The sequence below is a fragment of the Acomys minous genome, assembly GCF_964271855.1.
Source record: "Acomys minous genome assembly, chromosome: 18".
Taxonomy (NCBI): domain Eukaryota; kingdom Metazoa; phylum Chordata; class Mammalia; order Rodentia; family Muridae; genus Acomys; species Acomys minous.
In genome coordinates, this window is record NC_140501.1 from 67761246 (window position 1) to 67770131 (window position 8886).

At 44.5% G+C, this 8886-nt stretch overlaps 1 pseudogene across 1 annotated transcript; it reads left to right on the forward strand.

The window, feature by feature from the left end:
* The first annotated feature begins 530 nt into the window (after window positions 1-530).
* Window positions 531-1203, forward strand: LOC311589133 (large ribosomal subunit protein uL5-like; annotated as a pseudogene). Its single transcript has one exon. The product of its transcript is annotated as a large ribosomal subunit protein uL5-like (transcript).
* Window positions 1204-8886: the final 7683 nt, after the last annotated feature.

The following is an 8886-nucleotide window of genomic DNA, read 5'->3' on the forward strand; positions in this document are numbered from 1 at the left end:
TACGCCTGTCTCTGCCTCCCAAGTGCTGGGATTAAAGGCGTGCGCCACCACGCCTGGCTCTGATGCCCTCTTCTGGTGTGTAGGCACACATGCAGGCAGAGCACTGTATACATAATAAATAAATCTTAAAAAGAAAAAAAACAAAACAAAACTCTATGTTGGAAGACAGCTACTCCAGATGACCCACTGTTGTAACCGGGCAGGATCACCTGGCCCTTCCTGCTCCCATGCTGTTATCCCCCACTGCCACCTCTCACGTGGCATCACTCCTTCTCTACCCTGTCACTACCTCAAGAGGCCAGCCCTGACCTCTGCTATGGTCCACCCAGGGACAAAGCTGGAGCCAGCCAGTGCGGTTCCCTCATTGAGAGGTACCTAAGCCTGGCCTGATGGCGCGTGCTTGTTGCACTTCGGCTGTCCACTGTCCTGAGTTACTCCACTCACAAGCAGCTTCTGACTCCATCTTGAGGGTGGAGGATGACTGTGCTCCTGCTTGGCAAGCAGACCGCACCGTCTGCCTGACACCGCCCATGGGGCACAAACGACTTGTTCCTGGGAGTAGAAAGTGCTACCCTATAAACCGAGTAGGGAGACTTGAGACTGCGGGACACATGAACATACTAAAATCATGTCAGGGGCTCTCTCTTCTGTTCTCCATCGTGGCACAAGGTCAAGGTGAAAAGGGGAACCCCATGTGGGAATTTCACATATACAAGCCCTGCTTCCGTAGCTGTGTCGGGCAGAGCGGAGACAGGCCGACCCGGGCAGCCCAGGTGTTGGAGCAGCTCACGGGCCAGATGCCTGTATATTCCAAAGCCGGTTACACCGCCAGGTCCTTCGGCATCAGGAGAAATGAAAAGGTCATTATTCTTCACTGCGCAGGGTGTGGAGCCAAGGCAGAAGACATTCTGGAGAAAGGCCTGAAGGTGCGGGAGTACGAGTTATGGAAAAATAACTTCAGATACTGGAAACTTTGGTTTTTGGATTCAAGAACACATCGATCTGGGCATCAAATACGACCCGAGCATTGGCGTCTACGGCCCGGACTTCACGGTGGTGCTGGGTAGGCCAGGTCTCAGCATCGCAGACAAGAAGCGCAGGACAGGCTGCACTGGGGCCAAGCACAGGATCAGCAAAGAGGAGGCCATGCCCTGGTTCCAGTAGAAGTGTGATGGGATAGACCATCCTTCCTGGCAAGTAAATTTTATCCAAATGGCCAATAAAAAATTTCTCAGAGCCGGGCGTGGTGGCGCACGTCTTTTATCCCAGCACTCGGGAGGCAGTGGCAGGCAGATCGCTGTGAGTTCGAGGCCAGCCTGGTCTACAAAGTGAGTCCAAGACAGCCAAGGCTACACAGAGAAACCCTGTCTCGAAAAACAACAACAACAACAAAAAACAAAACAAAAAAACCAACCAAACAAACAAACAAAAAAAACAAACAAAAAAACCTCAGAAATGCAAAAAAAAAAAGAATCCTATCAGGGAGTTCTGGAGAGAGTGTTCAGCAGTTAGGAACACTTTTGGTGACTGACTGACAACTATCTGTAACTTCAATTCCAGGGAACACAACTCTCTCTTTTGACCTTCAGGGCACCAGGTATATACATGGTGGACAGACATACACGTACGCAAAACATTCATCCAAATAAAATAAATAAATATGTAGGTGAAAAATTATAACTCTGGATGTGGTGGGGCACTCCTGTAGTCCCAGCACTCAGGAGGCCGAGGCAGGTGGATCTCTGTGAGTTTGAGGCCAGCTTGGTTTACAGGGCCGGTTCCAGGATAGCAAGGTCTACACAGAGAAACCTTGGCAGGCCTGTGAATCTTAGCCACACCTGTTCTTTTTGCCTGCCCAGGTGTATGTCTTTTTATTGGTCAAACAGGAATAAGTTTTTAGGTAAGATTATACAGCAATATTTGGGGTACATTAAAAAACAGCAAGCAGTAGTTAGCATCACAGTACATCAGACCAACCTCCAACAATGTAGCTCAGGCTACATGTGGGTCCACTAGTAAGGGGAGCGGGGTCTGTCTCTGACATGGACTCTTTTTTTGTTGTTTTGTTTTTTGTGATATGGGCTTTTGTTGCTTGTTTTTTTTATCACTTCCCCCTGACAGGCCACAGGGGAAAAGGACAAACTTAGTCCTGATGTGATTTGACTTGATGATTTAGGGTGGGTGGGTAGGAGGGCTCCCCTTTTCCAAGGAGTAGGGGAGGGGAGAGGGGCAGGAAGGGTGGAACTGGGAAGAGAGAAAGGAGGGGGCTACAACCAGGATGCAAAGTGAATACATTAATAAATTAATTAAAAATTATAAAAAAAAGAGAAACCAAAATAAAAAATAAATAAAATTAAAATAAATAAATAAATAAAATATCAGGGAATCTGGGCCCAATAAGTTAAAGGATGTGGCAGATCACAGAAACAGTATGACTCCCTCACTTGGACCCAGAAAGTGACAACATCCCACACCCACTTGTTATTTTATACCTAGTCTGCTCATCAAAAACCAACAGGCAGAACACTCCTGATGGTGCCTCGGACTCACGTAAGCCTGGTCCCCTAGTGTTGACTACCATCTGCCCATCCATCTGCTCTCCTGTTTGGACCTGAACTGTCTGTTCTGCTCCAATTGTTCCAGCCTCTTACTTTGCAGAGGGACTCCTCCGTGCACCATTGCTCTGGGCCTTGCCTCAGCCTTAACTGCAGCTTCTTGCCTGAGGCTGGTTGGGTTTGCTATTTTACCAATATAGATGTCAGCGTGTTTCTATCAGCCCACTTTGGATCTCTTGAACGTTGCTCTAGCCTTGCTAGCCTGTATTAGTTTAGTAACTCAGATATATGCATCTATGGAGGGAGATTTACTATGTGTTATGTGATATGAGAGTTAATATTAGTAACTAAGGTTGAAATAAAATAACCAGGGACCCATCTTGGCCAGATTGATACCATGGGTGGGATTATCTGGCAAATTGCTGCCTGTGAAGCCACTTTACCTTGTGAATTTACTCTTAGGTCATGAATGATGCTGTGGACAGACAGGTGTGTTTACATGTTTCTGGAATACTATTCTCATAACACCTGTCAAAGCTGCAAAGGTGGAGGTGGGAAGATTAGAATGTCAAAGTCAACTTTGACTGCGTAGCAAGTTCAAAGTCAGCCTGGGAGCCAGGCGTAGTGGCGCACGCCTTTAATCCCAGTGCTCAGGAGGCAGAGGCAGGCAGATTGCTATGAGTTTGACCAGCCTGGTCTACAGAGTGAGTCCAGGACAGCCAAGGCTACACAGAGAGACCCTGTCTCAAAAACCAACCAACCAACAAACAACAACAACTAGCCTTGGTTACATGAGACAGAATTTTAAAGCAACGGCCAAAAAAAGAGGTTCCTAATTGGGAAGGGATTCGCTAGCATGTATGTCCTCCTTCCTATGTCAGACCTGGGCTATGTAAGAAAACACATACACACACACACACACACACACACACACACACACACACACACACTCACACATACACATACACACTGGAAACACACACACTCACACAGACACACACACAGACTGGAAACACACACACACATACACACTGGAAACACACAGAGACACAGACACACACACAGACACACACTGGAAACACTCAGATACACACACACTGGAAATACAGACACACACACACTGGAAATACAGACACACACACACTGGAAATACACAGACACACACACAGACACACACAGACACACACACACACACACACCTGGCAGAGTTTCAGAAAACCTTGATCAGCTTGAGAAAGCACTAATAGAAGTTAATTTCTCCTACTCTTTTCCTGGCGTGATGCAGAGACAGTCTTGGCTCATTGCCGTTTACCTAACAGGGAAGGAACTGACGCTGTCAGACCCAAGGACACACAGACCCCCGGTGAGGAGAGCAGGGTTGTGAGGGTCATGGGAAAGGAACAGGACATTCCTGGATCCAGAACTGAGAGTGGTCGCAGTGCACTGTCCGACTTAACTATGTTATGCGCTCTTTCAGTTTGTTTGTTCATGGTAATTGATAGGTAATTCTCTGCTGGCACAGTGAGCTGCCGGCTGTGGTGGTGGCCAGTCCTGCAGGTCCACAGCTGCAGAATATCTGAGAGGAGTCCTGGTGAGGATCCAGTATTGACAGCGTGGCAGAACCGGGCTCGGTGGCACACTCCTGTAATCCCAGCACTCGGCAGGCAGAGGCAGGCGGATCTCTGTGAGTTCGAGGCCAGCCTGGTCCACAAAGTGAGTCCAGGACAGCCAAGGCTACACAGAGAAGCCTTGTCTCAAAAAACAAAGTGTGGCAGAAGCTAGAGGTTTTGAACCACGCTAATGAACATTTGCAGGTGAAGCTGTGTGGACAAAGCGTGTACAGTGTGGCTCACTGCAGCTCCCACAGGGAGGTGTTCGCTTTGTTACTTTTTTCTTTAGGGTGAGGTTACAAAGGCAGGGGGCAGGCATGGAGGCTGGGGAGATGAGTGGGATTGGCCACATAAGCTGAAATTTGCAAAGAATCAATTGCAAAAAGATTTAAAAAAAAATACAATGTGCTGTATATTATTTATAGGAGAGATAATGGCCAAGGTCATCAGAGAGCTAAGTCAGACAATGTTGGCAAAAAGAACTCCAGACACCTCAGACCCAGCGGCCTTAGGACTGATAACCACAGCCCTTCAGGGGAAAGCGGGGTTCCCAGGAACCAAAACCTTTACTCCTTTGAGGCCCTGGCCTCTGCTCCAAAGGCTCTGGACAAGGACACAGAACTGGGTCCCCTTTGTCCTCTCATCACGGCCTTTGGGAAAGCCTTGGGTCTGTCTGGCTCCCAACACTGAAAACACCAGCATCTTCCGGAATGTTTGCTGTGAGACTGGGCATCTCAGTTTTCCAAGGTCACCTTTGTTTGTTTGGCTTTCGGTTTGTTGAGACAGGGTCTCTCTGTATGGCCTTGGCTGTCCTAGACTTGCTTTGTAGGCCAGGCTGGCCTCAGACTTACAGAGATCACCTGCCTCTGCCTCCCAAGTGCTGGGATTGCAGGTTTGCGCCACCATGCCCAGCTCCAGGGTCACTTTTTATCTATCAGACCACCACAGAATAAAGGTATACATCATCAACAACAGATGTGCTATTAAGGTGCTAGTATGAGATCCTTTCCTTTTTTAAAACAATTTTTTTAATGTAGGCACTTAATGCTATGAACTTTCCTCTTCTAACTACTTTCATTGTGCCCCATAAATTTGGGTTTGTTATATATTCATTTTCACTGAATTCTAGGAAGTCTTTATTTCTGCTTTGACCTAGTAGGCATTCATTTTATGAGGGCATCATTACTCTGATACCCAATCATATAAAGACTCAACAAAGAAAGATAATTACAAACCAAATTCCCTTATGAACATAGATGCAAAAATATTCAACAAAATACTTGCAAACTAAATCCAAGAACACATTAAAAAAAAAAACCAGCCACCATAACTAAGTAAATTTAATCCCAGAAATGCAAGGATTGTTCAATATACCAAAAATCAATAAATACAATTAACATATAAATACACTGAAAATAAAAAAAAGCCAACACATGATCATCTCATTAGATGCAGAAAAGCCTTTGACAAAATCCAACACCCCTTCATGATAAAAAGCCATGGAGAGATCAGGGATACAAGCAACAAACCTAAATATAATAAAGGCAATTTATAGTAAAACTATAGCCAACATCAAATTAAATGCAAAGAAATTCAAAGCAGTTCCACTAAAATCAGGAACAAGACAAGGTTGTCTGAAGTGAAAGTTCCTGGTTTCTTTGAAGACTCAGTTGTGGCGTGTGAATGTGCTTTTTGTTTTGGTCCCAAGTATGGGATGTGGGAGTGTTTTCCCACCACTGAAGACAGACTTGTGATCTTTGTTAGCTGAAGACAGATTTGTGAGAGGGCACGTGATGGTTTGGTGGGAGCTGTCTGGTGCAAGGGCGTGGGTTTTGCCAGCTGACACACATCCTTGGGTGGGCTCCGAGGAAGGATAAATAGAAGCCAAGGACAGCGAGACAACACTCTTGCATTGTATACTTTGCAACAGTTCACACTGCTTTGCTGGTCTTGCCGTTTCCACTAAGTCATGCCTGGGCCGCTGCCGTTTGCTGTTTGCTGGTCTTCTGATGTCTGGTATCCTGACAACAAGATCTGGACTTGCCCCAAGGAACTACAGCTAAAGAGGCTCACAACGCCCTTTCATACTAATTGTCTTTCTCCCCTACCTCAGGTCGGTGGGTTAGAATGGAGGGAGAAATGTTTAAGAACCCCAGATGAAGTAAGTTTTTTGAAAAATCTAAGTCTACAGTTGTCCACTCTCTTCATATCTATTTAATATAGTACTTAAAGTTTTATCTAGAGCGATAGGACAACTGAAGGAGAGCAAAGGGATACAAACTGGAAAGTAAGAAATCAAAGTATTCTTATTTGCAAATGATATGATAGTATACGTAAGTGAGCTTAAAAGTTCTACGAGGGAACTCCTACAGCTGATAACACCTTCAGTGAAGAGTCTGGATACAAGATTAACTTAAAAACAAAAATAAAAAACAAAACCCAGTAGCCCTCCAGTATACAAATAACATATGGACTGAGAGAGAAAGCAGAGAAGCAACACCTTTCACAACAGCCTCCAATAATATAAAGTATTTTAGGGTAACTCTAACCAAGCAAATAAAAGACTTGTATGATAAAAACTTCAAGTCTTTGAAGAATAAATTGAAGAAGATATCAAAAGATGGAAAGGTGTCCCATGCTCATGGATCCGTAGGACTAACATAGTAAAGATGGCCATGCTACCAAAAGCAATGTACAGATTCAATGTACTCCACATAAAAGTTCTAACACAGTTCTCCACAGACCTTGCAACGACAACCCTCAGCTTCATATGGATAGCTAAAACTATCCTGAATAAAAAAAGAGCTTTCGGAGGCATCACTAACTCTGATGTCAAACTGCACTACAGAGCTGTAGTAATAAAAGCCGCATGGTAAAGGCATAAAAACAGACAAGTTGATCAATGGCATGCAATTGAAAATAGAGCTATAAATCCACACAATATGGGCACCTGATTTTTGATAAAGAAGCCAGAAATACACACTGAAGAAGACAGCATCTTCAACAAATGGTGCTTGTCTAACGGAATGTCTGCTTGTAGAGGAATGAAAATAGAGCCATACGAATCACCCTGAACAAGACTCAAGTCCAAGTGCATCAAAGACCTCAGCATAAAACCGGACACACTGAACCTAATCCACAAGAAAGTGGGAAACAGTTTTGAACGCATTGGCACAGAAGACAACTTTCTGAACAGTACAGGCACTAGCATAAAAAAATTAATAAACAGGACTTCGTGAAACTGAAAAGCTTCTGTATGTCAAAAGACACCATCATTTGGACAAAGCAGCAGCCTACATAATGAGAAAATATTTTTACCAACTGCATATCCAAAAGAGGACTGGCATCCAAAATATAAAAAGAACTCAAGACAAGAAACTCAAAAACCCAAACAACTCACTTTAAAAAATAAAGTACAGAAATAGATTTCTCAATAGAGGAAACTCAAATGGCTGAAGAGACACTAAGAAATGTCCAACGCCCTTAGCTGTCAGGGAACTAACAAGCAAAGCTACTCTGAGATTCCATCTTACATCTGTCAGAACGGCTAAGATCAGCAACACAAATGACAGCTCAGGCTTGTAAGACTGTGGGGAAGGAGAACATTCCCCTCCATCGCTGGTGGGCGTGCAGATCTGTGCAGCCACTATACACATCAATATGGCACTTTCTCAGAATGTTGGGACTCAATCTACCTCCAGACCCAGCAACACCACTCTTGGGCAGCTACCCAAAGGACACTCCATTGTACCTCAGGGACAGTTGCTTAGCCATTTTCATTGCAGCTTTATCCATAATAGCCAGAAACTGGAAACAACCTACATGCCTCTCAAAGAAGAATGGATTTTTTAAAAAAATTGTGCTACATTTACACAATGGAGTGTTACTCAGTTGTTTTTTAAAAAATGACATCATGAAGTTTTCAGACAAATGGATGAAACTTAAAAAAAAAAAAAATCATCCTGAGTCAGGTAGCCCAGACTCAGTGTTTCACATATGTAAAAGTTAAGGACAACATGAGAGCCGATTTTCTCCTTCCACAACGTGGTCCCTGGGAACTAAATTCAGGTTTTCAGACTTGGCAGCAAGTGCTTTTCTCACTGAAGTATTTGCTGGCCTATGACACAAGATTTTTGAATCTTTTGAACACTTGCCACCTCTGCCAGAACCACCACCACTATTCCCTGAGCTGGAGGACAAAAATCTGAGACACAGTTCACCCTCAGAAGCCTGAGCTAGGGGCTGGAGAGACGGCTCAGCGGTTGGGAGCACTGTCTGCTCTTCTGGAGGTCCTGGGTTCGACTTCCAGCAGCCACATGGTGGCTCACAGCCATCTATGGTGAGATCTTGTGCCCTCTGCTGGCCTGCAGGTGTACATTCAGGCAAAACACCGATATATAGAATAAATAAATAAATCTTAAAAAATAAAAATTAAAAAAAGAAAGAAAGAAAAGAAAAGAAAAAAAAGAAAAAGAAAGAAAAGAAACCTTAGCTAGAGGGCAGGCAGGAGCTTGGGCATCTATCTCCTTGAGGTGGAACATCTGTGCGCTGCCCTAGAAGGTATCGCCTCTTCTTGTGCGTCGAGAATTCTGATAAGGTGATGTTGGAGAAAAATGAGTCAGTTACAGTTTGACTCCTCCCCACTCCTTAATCTCAATTTTTAGCCGTCAACAAATGGGCTGACACGAGTCATTTTGTGCTATAAAATCTTTTTCTGGGAT